Below are 10,974 nucleotides of genomic sequence, written 5' to 3'. Positions count from 1 at the left end.
GGGAGGATGAACCCCCCTTGCTCACCAATGAACTGAATGACTTGATTAGGCAGACATTACCTCAGAAGAAACTGGATCCTGGAAAGTTCTTAATACCTTGTACCATAGGCACCATGACCTTTGAAAAGGCTCTGTGTGACCTTGGGTCAAGTATAAACCTCATGCCCCTCTCTGTAATAGAGAAACTAGGGATCCTTGAGGTACAAGCTGCTAAAATCTCACTACAGATGGCAGACAATTCAAGGAAACAGGCTTATGGACTTGTAGAGGATGTCTTAGCGAAAGTTGAAGGCTTTTACATCCCTACTGACTTCATAAGCCTGGACACTGGGAATAATAAAGACGAATCCATCATCCTTGGCAGACCCTTCCTAGCCACAGCAAAAGCTGTGATTGATGTTGACAGAGGAGAGTTGGTCCTTCAAGTGAATGAGGACTACCTTGTTTTTAAAGCTAAAGAATCTCCTTCTATACACATGGAGAAAAAGCATGACAAGTTTCTCTCAATGCAGAGTCAAACAGAGCCCCTACATTCAAACTCTAAGTTTGGTGTTGGGAGGCCATCATCATGCTCTGAGTATCTGTGAGGCTCCATGAGAGCCCACTGTCAATATATTGACATTAAAGAAGCGCTTATTGGGAGGCAACCCAATTTTTACTTTTCTATGTTAAATTTCTATTGTTATTTTATGTTTTCCTTAGGTTGATGATCATGTGGAGTCATAAAAACAACTGCAAAAATCAAAGCAAAATCAAAAATAGCATTAAAAATAGCACACTCTGGAGGAGGAGCTTACTGGCGTTTAAACGCCAGTAAGGGTAGCAGAATGGGTGTTAAACGCCCAGTCTGGCACCATTCTAGGCATTTAACGCCAGAAAAGGGCACCAGACTAGCGTTTAACGCCAGAAAACGGAATCAAGCTGGCGTTTAATGCCAGAAAGGGAAGAAAAGCTGGCGTTAAACGCCAGAAATGGGCAGCAACCTGGCATTTAATGCCAGGATTGGCACTCAAAGGGGCGTTTACACGCCAAAATGGTGCAGGGATGAGAAATCCTTGACACCTCAGGATCTGTGGACCCAACAGGATCCCCACCTACCTCAACTCTCTCTCTCTCTTCTTCACACCTTCCCAAAACACCCTTCCTCAAATACCCCTCACCAATCACCTCCACCACTCTTCCCCATAACACCCACCTCACAATTCAAATTGAAATCCTTTCCCTTCCAAACCCAACCCCTAATACACAAACCCTACTGGTGCACGAATTGTGAATCACACTTTTCACAACTCGTACTACTAACCAGCAAGTGCACTGGGTCGTCCAAGTAATACCTTACGTGAGTAAAGGTCGAATCCCACGGAGATTGTTGGTTTGAAGAAATCTATGGTTATCTTGCAATTCTTAGTCGGGAAGTCAATTTTATTTATCAGTTGAATTGCGAATAAACAAGAGAGTATGGGTTAAAGGTTACTTGTTATGCAGTAATGGAGAATGTGTTGGAGTTTTGGAGATGCTTTGTCTTCTGAATCTCTGCTTTCCTCTGTCTTCTGATTCATGCACACACGTCCTTCTATGGCAAGCTGTGTGTAGGTAGATCACCGTTGTCAATGGCTACCATCCATCCTTCTAGTGAAAAGGGGCCAGGTGTGCTGTCACCGCACAGCTAATCATCTGCAGGTTCTCAGTTGTACCGGAATAGGATTTACTACAGGTTTGGATCCATTTCTGGCGTTGAACTCCAACTTTTAATCCTTTTCTAGCGCTGGACGCCAGAATTGGGCAGAGAACTAGCGTTGAACGCCAGTTTACGTCATCTATCTTTGAGCAAAGTATGGACAATTATATATTGCTAGAAAGATCTGGATGTCTATTTTCCAACGCAATTGGAAGCGCTCCATTTCGAGTTCTGTAGCTCCAGAAAATCCACTTTGAGTGCAGGGAGGTCAGAATCCAACAGCATCAGCAGTCCTTTTTCAGCCTGAATCAGATTTTTGCTCAGCTCCGTCAATTTCAGCCAGAAAAATACCTAAAATTACAGAAAAACACAAAACTCATAGTAAAGTCCAGAAATATGAATTTTTCCTAAAAACTAATGGAAGTAAACTAAAAACTAACTGGAATATACTAAAAACTATATGAAATTAACCCCAAAAAGCGTATAAAATATCCGCTCATCACAACACCAAACTTAAACTGTTGCTTGTCCTCAAGCAACTAGACAAATAAAATAGAAGACTAATAGGTTGAGAAGCAATAATATCTCAGAGTTTTTGAGTGAAGCTCAGATTCTAATCAGATGAGCGGGACTAGTAGCTTTTTGCTTCTAAACAATTTTGGCATCTCACTTTATCCATTGAAGCTCAGAGTGATTAGCATCTATAGGAACTTAGAATTCAGATAGTATTATTGATTCTCCTATTTCAGTATGATGATTCTTGAACACAGCTATTTCATGAGTCTTGGCCGTCGCCCTAAGCACTTTGTTTTCCAGTATTACCCCCGGATACATAAATGCCACAGACACATAATTGGGTGAACCTTTTAGATTGTGACTCAGCTTTGCTAAAGTCCCCAATTAGAGGTGTCCAGAGTTCTTAAGCACACTCTTGTTTCTGCTTTGGACCTTGACTTTAACCGCTCAGTCTCAAGTTTTCACTTGACACCTTCACGCCACAAGCACATGGTTAGGGACAGCTCGGTTTAGCCGCTTAGGCCAGGATTTTATTCCCTTAGGCCCTCCTATCCACTGATGCTCAAAGCCTTGGGATCCTTTTTATTACCCTTGCCTTTTGGTTTTAAAGGCTATTGGCTTTTTTTTTTTTGCTGCTTTTTCTTGCTTCAAGAATCCTTTTTATGATTTTTCAGATTATCAATAACATGTCTCATGTTCATCATTCTTTCAAGAGCCAACATATTTAACAGTCTTAAACAATAAATTCAAAAGACATATGCACTGTTCAAGCATTCATTCAGAAGACAGAAAGTATTGCCACCACATGTAACTAATTAGAATTTCTCTTATTAAGAACTCGAAATTTTATTGCCTCTTATTCAAAAGATCTACTATTTTATTCATGTTTGCTGATGATGAGAGAAATAACTATGGCTTAATTGGAGATAAAATCAAAATAGATACTAATTACTACTATATGACTCCTAAGGTGAACTTCTATAATGACACTATCACAGAGTTAAAGCGGAAATTGGAATTTAACAACCTTTGTTCTGGGAAGTGGATGTTCCTCTGATCTGTGGGGTGCTTGGTCCTTCAAGAGATAACTTCTGGAGCTTCAATTCCCTTAAGTCACGCCCTTGCTCCTTTTGTTCTTTAAACAAATAGGTAGGAATTTGACTTTGTTCCTTCTGTTCCTTTATTAGTTGTTCCATAGCTTCTTGCATCTTGGTAACTGATGTTTCAAGATACTCCCAGTATTCAGATTGAGGGATTTCTGGGAGAAATTCCTGTGTTTTCTTCTTGATGGGGTCATCCTGTGCTTGTTGTTTTTCCATTGATGCTTTTGTGATTGGTTTCTCAATTGAGATATACTCAGTTATTCCCATCCTTACTCCAGCGTCCTTGCAGAGCAGAGAAATCAAGCTTGGGTAAACCAACCTGGCCTCTTTAGAATTTTTATTGGCAATTTTGTAGAATTCAGTTGAAATCAGTTGATGAACTTCCACTTCTTTTCCCATCATGATGCAATAGATCATCACTGCTCTTTTAACAGTGACTTCAGAACGGTTGCTAGTGGGCAGCAGAGAATGCCCAATGAAGTCCAGCCATCCTCGGGCGACTGGTTTGAGATCTTCCCTTTTGAGTTGATTTGGGACACCCTTCGTGCTAGTGGTCCACCTTGCCCCAGGGATACATATATCCTCTAGAATCTTATCCAGGCCCTTGTCTGTTCTCATCATTCTCCTGTTGAAAAAGTCTGGATCATCTTTCAGCTGAGGTAGCTTTAAGATCTCTCTGATCTTGTCAGGGATGGTATGAACAATCTTTCCTCTGACCATGGTCCGATATTCATAGAAAGCAGTTCTAGATAGTTTTTGCTTGTCAGTCTGCCACATATTAGCATAGAACTCCTGGACCATATTCCTTCCTACTTTCGTCTCAGGATTAGCTAGGACCTCCCAGTTCCTGATTCGAATTTGCTCCTGGATCTCCGGATATTCGTCTTCTTTCAGATCGAATCTAACTTCCGGGATCACTGATCTTAAACCCATTATTTTGTAATAATGGTCTTTTTAAAAGGATTTGAAAAGAGTTGGATTGAATTTGCAAAGAGGGTTTGTGCTTATGGATTAAGATACATTTGATATTTTTAAAGTAGGATTTTTGAAAATTAGGAATTTTAGAAATCAGGGTTCTTAACATGTTTATGTAAGAAATCATGAATTGAAACATGAAAATCAGAATTAAAATGAAAAATATGAAGAAAGAATGAATTTACCTCCTCCCCATCATCCTGGCATTTGAACACCCAAACACTGCCTGTTTTGGGCGTTCAATGCCCAAATGCTGTTCTCCTGGGCATTCAACGCCCAGTTGTTGCCCTTTTCTGGCGTTGAACGCCAGATTGATATCCTTACTGGCGTTCAGCGCCCACTGGCTGCCCCTTTTGGGCGCTGAACGCCCAAAATAGGCTCTTACTGGCGTTTTCTTGCCAGTGAGCTCTTTTTCTCTGTTTTGTGTGCAGATTCCTTCTGTAACCCTGTGAACTTATGCAATTGATTCTTTACCTTGTTATCAATGAAATCTATATAAACAAATAAAAATAAAAATAGGGCAAAATGTTTAGAGGATTGATGCCCCATGGCTGGGTTGCCTCCCAGCAAACGCTTCTTTATTGTCTTTAGCTGGACCTTGCTGAGCTTTTAATCTAGCTTCAGCCTTGAGCACTCTTGCTCAACGTTGCCTTCAAGATAGTGCTTGATTCTCTGTCCATTGACAATGAACTTCTTATCAGAATCAATATCCTGAAGCTCCATATAACCATATGGTGATACACTTGTAATCACATATGGTCCCCTCCACCGGGATTTCAGTTTCCCGGGGAATAGCCTGAGCCTAGAGTTGAACAACAGAACCTTTTGTCCTGGTTCAATGATTCTAGATGACAGCTTTCTGTCAAGCCACTTTTTTTATTTTTCTTTATAAAGCTTGGCATTTTCGAAAGCAGTGAATCTGAATTCCTCTAGCTCATTTAGCTGGAGCAATCTTTTTTCTCCTGCTAATTTTGCATCAAAGTTCAGGAATCTGGTTGCCCAGTAGGCTTTATGTTCCAGTTCCACGGGCAGGTGACATGCTTTACCATAGACCAGATGGTATGGAGAGGTCCCTATAGAAGTCTTGAATGCTGTTCTGTATGCCCACAGAGCATCATCCAAGCTTCTTGCCCAATCCTTTCTACGGGTATTTATAGTCCGCTCTAGGATTCTTTTTAGCTCTCTGTTAGAGACTTTAGCTTGTCCATTATAGTCTGTGGATGATATGGAGTCGCCACCTTGTGGAGAATCCCATACCAGACCATGGCAGAGTAAAGCTGTTTGTTGCAGAAGTGAGTGCCCCCATCACTGATTAGTACTCTAGGGACCCCAAACCAGCTGAAAATATATTTTTGGAGGAACTTCAGCACTGTTTTAGTATCATTGGTGGGTGTGGCGATCTAAACTTGTCAATGGCATAAACCACTGCAAGTAATTCTTTTTCTGTGGTTGTGTAATTTTTCTGGGCATCATTCAAAATGCGACTAGCATAATAAATGACGTGCAGAAGCTTGTCATGCCTCTGTCCCAATACTGCACTAATGGCGTGATCACTGGCATCACACATTAACTCAAATGGTAATGTCCAGTCTGGTGCAGAAATAACTGGTGCTGTGACCAGCTTAGCTTTCAGCATTTCAAATGCCTGTAGACACTCTGTGTCAAACACAAGTGGCGTGTCAGCAGCTAGCAGATTGCTTAGAGGTTTTGCGATTTTTGAAAAATCCTTTATAAACCTTCTATAGAATCCTGCATGCCCCAAAAAGCTTCTGATTGCCTTAACATTGGCAGGTGGTGGTAATTTTTCAATCACCTCTATCTTTGCTTGATCCACCTCTATTCCCTTGTTTAAAATTTTATGCCCAAGAACAATCCCTTCAGTCACCATGAAGTGACATTTTTCCCAGTTTAAAACTAGGTTGGTCTCTTGGCATCTTTCATCCACCCTGTAACTGTTCTTGTAGGAACCAGTTCATTTTTTTCATTATGAACCACTGTCATGCCTCCCTTTTTGGGGACAACTTGGACAGGGCTCACCCAGGGGCTGTCAGAAATAGGATAAATAATCCCAGCCTCCAGTAATTTGGTGACCTCTTTCTGCACCACTTCCTTCATGGCTGGATTTAGCCGCCTCAGTGGTTGAACCACCGGTTTAGCATTATCCTCCAATAAGATTTTGTGCATGCATCTAGCTGGGCTTATGCCCTTAAGGTCACCTATGGACCACCCAAGAGCTGTCTTATGTGTCCTTAGCACTTGAATAAGTTCTTCCTTTTCCTGTGGATTTAAAGCAGAGCTTATGATCACTGGAAAAGTGTCACCTTCTCCCAGAAATACATATTTCAGGGATGGTGGTAATGGCTTGAGCTCGGGTTTAGGAGGTTTTTCCTCTTCCAGAGGAAATTTTAGAGGCTCTTTCATCTCCTCTGAATCCTCCAAATCGGGCTGAACATCTTTAAAGATGTCTTCCAACTCTGATTCGAGACTCTCAGCCATGTTGATCTCTTATACCAAAGAGTCAATAAGATCAACTTTCATGCAGTCTTTTGATGTGTCTGGATGCTGCATGGCTTTGACAGCATTCAACTTAAACTCATCATCATTGACTCTCAGGGTTATTTCCCCTTGTTGGACATCAATGAGGGTTCGTCCAGTTGCTAGGAAGGGTCTTCCTAGAATGAGAGTAGCACTCTTGTGCTCCTCCATTTCCAGCACTACAAAGTCAGTGGGAAAGGCGAATGGCCCAACTCTGACAATCATGTCTTCAATCACGCCTGATGGGTATTTAATGGAGCCATCAGCAAGTTGGAGACATATCCGGGTTGGTTTAACTTCTTCAGTTAAGCCAAGCTTTCTGATAGTGGATGCAGGTATTAGGTTGATGCTTCCCCCAAGATCGCACAAAGCTGTCTTGGTGCAATTACCTTCTAATATGTATGGTATCAGAAAACTCCCAGGGTCTTTAAGCTTTTCAGGAAAGCTTTTTAGAATGACTGCACTGCATTCTTCAGTGAGGAGAACTCTTTCTGTTTCTCTCCAATCCTTTTTATGACTCAAGATCTCTTTCATGAACTTGGCATAAGAAGGTATTTGCTCAAGTGCCTCTGCAAATGGAATCTTTATTTCAAGAGTCCTGAGATAATCTGCAAAGCGAGCAAATTGCTTATCCTGCTCCTCTTTCTATAGTTTTTGAGGATAAGGTATCTTGGCTTTATATTCCTCAACCTTAGTTGCTGTAGGTTTATTGCCTTCAGAAGTGGTTGAAGAAGCCTTTTTAGAGGGGTTGTCATCAGCACTTGTGTGTGTCTGATCCCTCACTGACAATTGAGTGCCAGAGTTAGAAGCCGGAGTAACATGAGACGCCAACTCCTTGTCTGTTCCTGGCGCTTGAACGTCAGAACTGTGCCCATTTTGGGCGTTCAGCGCCAGATCCTTGCTTGTTTCTGGCGTTGAACGCCAGTCCTTGCTTGTTACTGGCGTTGAACGCCAGTCTTGGGCATGGTCTGGGCATTCAGCGCCAGCCTTCCACCAGATTGCTGGCTTTTTAATGCCAGAATTACTTTTCCCTGGGCTCTTACTGTCCTCAGGTGAATTTTGGGTGGTTTGCTCATTCCTTAGCTCTTTGCTTCCTTGAGGTGTGGATTATATGGATAGATCCACCAGCTGAGTAGTCTAGAGACATCTGAGCTCCTTCTGCAAGCCCATAGTAGAAGATGTCTAACTGAACCCACTCTGAAAACATTTCAGAGGGGCATTTTCGTAGCATCTCTCTGTATCTCTCCCAGGCATCATAAAGAGATTCCTTATCTCCTTGTTTAAAGCCTTGAATGTCCAGCCTTAGCTGTGTCATCCGTTTTGGGGGAAAGTATTGATTCAGGAATTTTTCTGTCAACTGTTTCGATGTCCTTATGCTGGCCTTAGGTTGGTTATTTAACCACCTCTTAGCTTGATCTTTTACAGCAAATAGAAACAGTAATAGTCTGTAGACATCCTGATCTATTTCCTTATCATGTACTGTGTCAGCAATTTGTAAAAATTGTGCCAGAAACTCTGTAGGTTCTTCCTGTGGAAGATCGGAATACTGGCAACTTTGCTACACCATGATAATGAGCTGAGGATTCAATTCGAAGCTACTGACTCCAATGGAGGGTATGCAGATACTACTCCCATATGAAGCAGTAGAGGTGTTAGCATATGACCCCAAAGTCCTCCTGGACTGTTCATTTCCACTTAGCTCCATGATGGAGAAAGGGAGATGATGTCAAATAAAAAATTTATTTTATTTATTTATTTATTTATTTATTTCGAAAATGAAATAATTTAAAATAAAATAAACAAAAATGGTAGAAAATCTTCGAAAAAAATGAGGAGAGAGAAAGTGGTTAGGAAGTTTTGAAAAGGATATGATGATTTTTGAAAAAGGTTTTAAATTTTAAAAAAAATCTGAATTTTAAAGGTAAGTTTCGAAGATTTGCTTTAAAATAGAGAGAAAAGATATTTTTGAATTTAAAGAGGAGAGAGAAAAACAATAAGATAGCACAAGATTTAAAATTTTTAGATCTAATGCTCCTTGTTTTTGAAACTTTTGGAGGGAAAACACCAAGGAACACCAAACATAAAAATTTTAAGATCAAGACACAAGGAAAACTCAAGAACACTTTGAAGATTCACAAGAACACAAGAACATGAAGAAAGAACACCAAACTTAAAATTTTTAGAAAATCCTCTGTTTTCTGATTCACGCACGCACGTCCTTCTATGGCAAGCTGTGTGTAGGTAGATCACCGTTGTCAATGGCTACCATCCATCCTTCCAGTGAAAAGGGTCCAGGTGCACTGTCATCGCACGGTTAATCATTTGCAGGTTCTCAGTTGTACCGGAATAGGATTTACGATCCTTTTGCGTCTGTCACTACGCCCAGCACTCGCGAGTTTGAAGCTTGTCACAGTCATCCAATCCCAGAATCCTACTCAGAATACCACAGACAAGGTTTCGACTTTCCGGATTCTCATGAATGCCGCCATCAATCTAGCTTATACCACGGAGATTCTGATTAAGGAATCTAAGAAATATTCATTCAATCTGATGTAGAACGGAGGTGATTGTCAGACACACGTTCATGGATTGAGGAAGGTGATGAGTGTCACTGATCATCACCTTCTCCATAGTTAGGCACGAATGGATATCTTAGATAGGAACACGCATGTTTGAATGGAAAACAGAAATACTTGCATTAATTCATCGAGACACAACAGAGCTCCTCACCCCCAACAATGGAGTTTAGAGACTCATGCCGTCAAAGAGTACAAAGTTCAGATCTAAAATGTCATGAGATGCAAAATAATATTCTAAAAGTTGTTTAAATACTAAACTAGTAGCCTAGGTTTACAAAAAGTGAGTAGACTATGACAGATGGTGCAGAGATCCACTTCTGGGGCCCACTTGGTGTGTGCTAGGGCTGAGACTTAAATAATTCACGTGCATAAGGCTGTTTTGGGCGTTCAACGCTAGGTTTGGTTCCATTTCTGGCGTTGAACTCCAACTTTTAATCCTTTTCTGGCGCTGGACGCCAGAATTGGGCAGAGAACTGGCGTTGAACGCCAGTTTACGTCATCTATCCTTGAGCAAAGTATGGACTATTATATATTGCTGGAAAGCCCTGGATGTCTATTTTCCAACGCAATTGGAAGCGCGCCATTTCGAGTTCTGTAGCTCCAGAAAATTGACTTTGAGTGAAGGGAGGTCAGAATCCAACAGCATCAGCAGTCCTTTTTCAGCCGGAATCAGATTTTTGCTCAGCTCCCTCAATTTTAGCCAGAAAAATACCTAAAATTATAGAAAAACACACAACTCATAGTAAAGTCCAGAAATATAAATTTTTCCTAAAAACTAATGGAAATAAACTAAAAACTAACTGGAATATACTAAAAACTATATGAAATTAACCCCAAAAAGCGTATAAAATATCCGCTCATCACCTACCCTTCTCTCCACTCCTATAGAAACCCCTCATCCCTCCTTCATTTTCACACCTCATAAACACTTCTTTCCCCCCTTGGCCAAACCACTCACACCTCTCCATCTCCTCCATTTTCTTCTTCCTTTACTCCGTTCTTTCTTCTCTTGCTCAAGGACGAGCAAACCTTCTATGTTTGGTGTGGTAAAAGCGTTGCCTTTTGTTTTTCCATAACCATTTATGACGCCTAAGGCCAGAGAAACCTCTAGAAAGAGGAAAGGGAAGGTAAACGCTTACACCTCTGACTCATGTGAGATGGAGAGATTCATCTCAAAGGTCCATCAAGACCACTTCTATAAAGCTGTGGCCAAGAAAAAGGTAATCCCTGAGGTCCCTTTCATGCTCAAAAGGAATGAGTATCCGGAGATCCGACATGAGATTCAAAAAAGAGGTTGGGAAGTTCTCACCAACTCCATTCAACAAGTCGAAATCTTAATGGTTCAAGAGTTCTATGCTAATGCATGGTTCACCAAAAACCATGATCAAAGTGTGAACCCGAATCCAAAGAATTGGCTTACAATGGTTTAGGGGAAATACTTAGGTTTCAGTCCCGAAAATGTAAGGTTGGCATTCAACTTGCCAATGATACAAGGAGATGCACACCCCTACACTAGAAGGGTCAACTTTGATCAAAGGTTTGACCAAGTCCTCATGGACATATGTGTGGAAGGAGCTCAGTGGAAAAG

The sequence above is a fragment of the Arachis ipaensis genome, chromosome B10 (assembly GCF_000816755.2).
Source record: "Arachis ipaensis cultivar K30076 chromosome B10, Araip1.1, whole genome shotgun sequence".
Taxonomy (NCBI): domain Eukaryota; kingdom Viridiplantae; phylum Streptophyta; class Magnoliopsida; order Fabales; family Fabaceae; genus Arachis; species Arachis ipaensis.
Note: the sequence above shows the minus strand (reverse complement) of the source record.